This window comes from Schistocerca americana, chromosome 2 (genome assembly GCF_021461395.2).
Source record: "Schistocerca americana isolate TAMUIC-IGC-003095 chromosome 2, iqSchAmer2.1, whole genome shotgun sequence".
Lineage (NCBI taxonomy): Eukaryota > Metazoa > Arthropoda > Insecta > Orthoptera > Acrididae > Schistocerca > Schistocerca americana.
In genome coordinates this window covers 685,582,172-685,588,397 of record NC_060120.1, presented here as the reverse complement: position 1 = coordinate 685,588,397, position 6,226 = coordinate 685,582,172, and the positions used below count along the sequence as shown (strand labels likewise).

The 6,226-nt window shown below is 46.7% G+C and overlaps 1 protein-coding gene across 1 annotated transcript in view; it reads left to right on the top strand.

Annotated features, from left to right (window-relative positions):
- The first annotated feature begins 1,427 nt into the window (after positions 1 to 1,427).
- Positions 1,428 to 6,226, top strand: part of LOC124594337 — a 117,191-nt gene continuing 112,392 nt past the window's right edge. The window contains exon 1 of the mRNA XM_047132706.1: positions 1,428 to 1,530. The gene's annotated coding sequence lies outside the window, so the exon portion shown is untranslated. The remainder of the gene's footprint in view (positions 1,531 to 6,226) is intronic.

The window sequence follows — 6,226 nt, the reverse complement described above, 5'->3', positions numbered from 1 at the left end:
TTTGTCAGGCTGTGTACTAACTTTAACTCTGGACCAAAGTTTTTCACATGTGAAAGGTTTGTGCCAAAATGGTTCCGAAAAACTTCACAATTGATCAGAAGGACACTGAAAGAAACGTGTGCGTTGGTCTCGAGAAGACTGCCAATCACTACGAATGGTTCACTCGTGTGATCATTGGCACTGAATCCTTAATTTTTGAGTACGATCCCGAGAGAAAGCGACAAAGTGAGGAATGGCACATTGAGACATCTCCTCGACTGAAAAAAGCTCGAATACCAAGTCGAAGATCAAAACAATGCTGATTTGCTCTTGTTACAGTAGGGGCATCGTGCATAAAGATTTTTTTCCTCCAGGATAAACTGTCAACCAAGTGTTTTACAAAGATGTCCCAGAAAAGCTCATGAAAAGGATGAATCTAGTGAGACTGGACATCACAGACAAGTGGATGCTGCATCTGGACAACGCCCCATAGCACATGGCCACTTCAATTATGGATTTTGTTTTACCTCAAAACGCATTCTTATTGTTCCCCATCTCCACCCCTCCCTCCCCTATTCACTTGGTCTGAGTTCTTGTGAGTTTTTCTTTTCTCAAAATTGATAGTGTCTTAAAAGGACTTCATTTTGGGACACTGGAGTAAATTCAATAGAATGTTAAACGACGTGCCAGTTGAAGCTTTTCAGCACTGCTATCGAGACTGGAAACAACGATTCTGCTGTGTATAGCTACTTCGGTGGACACAATATTAAACTTTCTGGCAAATTAAAGCTGTGTGCCAGACCGAGACTCGAAGTCGAGACCTTTGCCTTTCACAGGCAAGTGCTCTGCCAACTGAGCTACCCAAACACGACTCAGAACCGTCCTCACAACTTTATTTCCGCCAGTACCTCGTCTCCAACCTTCCTAACTTCACAGAAGTCGTTCTGCGAAACTTACGTTACTAGCAGTCCTGGACGAAAGGAAATAGCGGAGACACGGCTTAGCCACAGCCTGGGACATGTTTCCGGAATCTGCCAGGAAGTTTCATATCAGCGCACACTCCGATGCAGAGTGAAATTTTCATTCTGGTGATAATATTGCTGTCTGAGAAAAAGGCTTTGGTAGGGAAAAAATGCGATTCATTACTTTTTTCACATACGTCTTAATCTGAGGATGGAATAGGAATTGTAGAAGAAAGTGGGTAAAGCAGTGGAAAGATGTGAGAGTTCAGGTTGTGAAGTGGAACACAGTAGGGAGAAGGGGTGACGTGGGGTCACTAGGAGAAGTGTGGACTGATCGAGAGGTGAGGCCGGCCACCATCCTTCGCGCCGAGGCGCTAATAGCAGCGTCGCGCCGTGCGGCGCAGCTCAGCCTCGCGTCGCGCGCAGCCGCCAAATTGGATGAGCAGCGGGCGGGAGAGGCTCGTTGAGCTAGTTGTGGTCCGGCGGTCAGCCGCGGCGCTCGTCGGCCTCGTCGCTCGCCACTGGCCAGTTCCGCGCCTGCCAATTGGAGTGGGAACGGAACGGCGTCCGGCGACCAGCCGCCCAATAGGTGAGCGGCCGCTCCGACAGGACGACACCTCTGCACGACGCCCTGCGCGAGATTCCTGATACTCTCTGGGCGACAAGCCTCCGTAGGGCGCTTCAGTAAAAACTTTCACCGTAAAAACGCAGTCGCTGATCGAGAAAACGTACAGAATTGGTGATAGCTTCTCTCGCGATGCATCATTCCGACAGCCTTTCTGCTCATTATCTTCTGATGAAATGTACGAAATTCGTATGAGTCTATGGGTTGTATCATAATTAATATTGCAAAGTGAAACAGGTGAAGGCATATGGTAATAGAAGCAAAAGCATTCCAACAAACGCAGGTCCAGAAACGTGCCGTTTACGGGATAATTGTTAATGTGTTGTTTAGAGCTGCCGCTAACATCAGTATGTAACGACACGTGGGTCACTTTCCGTATTAAACTGTAGGTCTCATTCCCACAGTTAGATAATTGGGGTAGATTAGGGAACACAAGTCGCAGAAGTGGCGTCCAGTTGAAAGGATAGCACCTGGTAGCTGATCCTCACGAAAGTAGTATTTTGGCTTCGTATGGGTAGCATAAATATCTATGGCTGAACGACGTCTGTGGCGTAGCGATAGTAAATTATACGAGGGTTGTCCAGAAAGTATGTTCCGATCGGCCACGAAATGGAAACCACAGTGAAAACCAGAAACGTTTTATTTGCAACAGTTAGGTACACCTTCCACCTACTTCTCTACATAGTCGCCGCTCCAACTTCGAGTATTGTCGTAGTGTTGTATCAACTCTCCAATATCCTCGTCATAGAAAGCAGCCGCCTGTGCTTTCGGCCAGTTATCTGCACTTGTCTCTAGCTCGTTGTCTGTGGAAAAATTTTGTCTTCATAACTAGCGGTTCTCGTGAGCAAAAATGAGACTCAGGGGAAGCCAATTACGGACTGTATTGTGGGTGAGCAAACACTTCTCATCGGAAATGCTGCAGGAGCGTCTTCATTGCCCCTGCAGTATACGGCCGAGAATTGGCATGAAGAAGGAACTGCTCGACAGTTGTGTTACGTGGGCTGCATGACACAGGCGAAATCTCTAACCAGGCCCTCTTACATGGCGGGGGACGTTATTCCCTACCCATCTTAACATGCTCACTGTTCACTCAAAACTGAAAAGAGCGACGCGATACGATCGACGGGCATACTAGAGACAGTGAACAACACATCTGTGCAAAGTTTTACCGGATTTTTCCAGTAGTTTCCATTTCGCGACCGATCGGAACTTACTTTCTGGACAACCCCCGCATACACAGACCTTGTTATCCGTTAGTGAAACCCGTATCAAAATCCCAACAGCATTCCTTGAGATAACCCTTAGCATACAGACTGGACTTTAATTCGTCATAGTTTAGCCACGTTCCAGGAAATATTTGTAAATTATGTACACAAACCTTCCTCGTGAATCAGTCTATCTACATTATGCAACGCAAGTAAAGGATCACTTTTCTGAAACTTCATAATTGTTCCCCATTACGATGCGTACGTTTGAAATTTAGCTCAAAGGTGCCTACAACCGTCATCTGTAATGGTGCAAAACCGTGGCACTCTGCGACGTAGCCGGCCGAACTGGCCGTGCTGTTAAAGGCGCTGCAGTCTGGAACCGCAAGACCGCTACGGTCGCAGGTTCGAATCCTGCCTCGGGCATGGATGTTTGTGATGTCCTTAGGTTAGTTAGGTTTAACTAGTTCTAAATTCTAGGGGACTAATGACCTCAGCAGTTAGTCCCATAGTGCTCAGAGCCATTTGAACCATTTTCTGCGACGTATCCTCGGACTCGGCGACGAGTCAAACAGCAAGGTGTCGACACATCGAAAAAAGGCCGAAACTAAGAAGTTCATGCGCGGTGTAAGGTGGGTTAATCATGTCACATTGGCATCAGATTTCGCCACAATTTCTTCCAAGGCCACCATGGACGTGTTATACTATGGGAAGGTCATCACACCCTCTCTTACCCAAATGTCACCCCTTCTTTTGACGCCTCTGCGATGGAGGCCAGAACTGAGATGCCCAGCGTTGAAATCATGCAGTTTTCTGATGGATGACTGAGAAAAACATTTCAGGCACATCTCCGCTCGGAATCGAAACGAAAAGGCTTCAGCGGGTGGCATAAAGGGCGTCAATGAATCCACCCTTTACCTTGGGACGCTGATTCCCACGCATTTCGCGGTCTAGAACGACAGTTCCGAGGGTGTGACCAAAATGAAGATGTTCTTGACATCTTTTGGCACTTTTGACACCTCCTGGGCAATTCAACCCTTATCAAAGGACATCACGGGGCTACAACCCTGCAAAACGTGATGTCACCCCTTTGGATGCAGCACGACCACAATTTTCGCTCTCGTGTACAGGCTGAGACCAGTAGGGACAGTTCTAACCCACTCGACAAAATTTGAACGTGATCCGAAGCGGTAAAGAGTCCTTATGCTTTTTCAGTGCTCCTGTTTCATGCCCCCCTGCGGCATGACCACAGATGAGTGTGACATTGAGACATGCGCGAATAAAACGGCAAGAATTAAAAAGAAAAGGTACCTTTACAGAGAAAACTTGCAAAGTAGCCTGAGTCGTCGTCAGGCACACCTGTAAAGGCAGTTGCCTGCCTGCAGTCGCCTAGGAGTATTTCGCAGGTATTCTCTGTAAAGACACATTTTTAAATTCCTCAATAAATATGGGCAGGTGCCATCGCGGTTTTACCAAACTGGGGGGTTCCCAGAGAGACGCTTTGCCGTTTTATTCATCCAGGTGTCAATGTCGCACCCCTCCATGATCGTGCCGTAGGAGAGCGTAAAACAGGTCCACTGAAAAAGCATAAGGACCCTTTGCTGCTTCAGTTCACTATCAAATTTTGTCGAACGGTTTTGATCGGTCCGTAGTGGTTCCACGCTGTACACTAATTATAAATTACAGTCGCACTGCACTACAAAGGGGTGAGCTGACGTTGATTGGGGTTGCAGTCCAGTGAAGCCCGTCTTGATTTACTAGAAAGTTTGAATCGCCAGGCGGTGACGACAGTGTCAAAGGCTGTCAAGAAGGTCGTCCTTTTGCTCGTCGCCCTATGAACTGTCGTTTTCTACCATGAAATGTATGGAAATCAACGTCCGAAGGAAAGGTGTGGTTTTATTGACATCCTTTATGCCTCCCCATGAGACCTTTTCGTTTTGATTCTGATCGACGGTGCGTCTGAAATGCTTTCCTCGGCCGCTCATTAGAAAAGCGCATGATTTATTTGCTGGGCATTGCGATTATGACCTCCCTCGGAGATGCATCGAAAGAAGCGGTGAAATTTGGGTAAGAGGGGGTGCAATGACCTCCCCATCATGTGACACGTCCACGGTGGCGTTGGGCGTTATTGTGTCGAAATTTGGTGCCATGTGACATCATTAATCCAACTTACACGTCACGTGAACTTCTGAGCTCTGGCCTTTCTTTCGCACGTGTCGACACATTGCAGCTTCGAGTGCAGTCAAGCACGAGGATAACGTCTCAGGGAGGTATGCTTCTGCATCGTTACAGAGGAAGGTGGTAGGTATCTTTGAGCCAAATTTCGAACTTAGACGGAGGAATGGGAGACAGTTATGGGGTTCCGAAAAGTGATGTTTCATTTTGTTGCGCAGTGTATTAACGAAAACCGTATCAAAATCCCTACGGTAGTTCCCGGTATTAGCGTAAACATAAAGACAGAAAAACGTGACGGGGGCTTTATAATACGAGTATGCAGTGAGTGGTGACAGTGACGAATGACGATGACTGATTCCAGTTCGAGAACTTGGCTGTACACATGAATGAACACTTGAGAATGGTACAGCGTTCGAAAGGTAGTCGTAAAAGATATGTGAATAAAAAAATTAAAACAAAACGTAGCTATGGAAATTCCATTTCCAAAGCAAACACTTTATCGGCTATGCACCTGCAGTAGAATTCTCCTTCGAATATAATGGACAAGTTTCTGAAAAATGTTATACAAATGTATTTTAAATGCAAACTTTTCGATTTTGTACCCATTTGATTGTGCTCAGAGTTCACTGATGTCCTGTCTTAACAAGATAAACAATACTGCTTCAGCAAGTTACATGTTACAGTTTACCGTACATTTGTACCTGTTAAACGAAGTGTATTATCTCCTGCTTGCATTTGCATTGCATTCAGCTCTGCAGTTAGTTACGAAAATTTTCAAACGTATACAAATCAGAATGAGATTTTCACTCTGCAGCGGAGTGTGCGCTGATATGAAACTTCATGGCAGATTAAAACTGTGTGCCCGACCGAGACTCGAACTCGGGCACACAGTTTTAATCTGCCAGGAAGTTTCATATCAGCGCACACTCCGCTGCAGAGTAAAAATCTCATCCTGAAAACATCCCCCAGGCTGTGGCTAAGCCATGTCTCCGCAGTATCCTTTCTTTCAGGAGTGCTAGTTCTGCAAGGTTCGCAGGAGAGCTTCTGTAAAGTTTGGGAGGTAGGAGGCGAGATACTGGCAGAAGTAAAGCTGTGAGGACCGGGCGTGAGTCGTGCTTGGGTAGCTCAGTTGGTAGAGCACTTGCCCGCGAAAGGCAAAGGTCCCGAGTTCGAGTCTCGGTCCGGCACACAGTTTTAATCTGCCAGGAAGTTTCATATCAGCGCACACTCCGCTGCAGAGTGAAAATCTCATACTGGAAACATCCCCCAGGCTGTGGCTA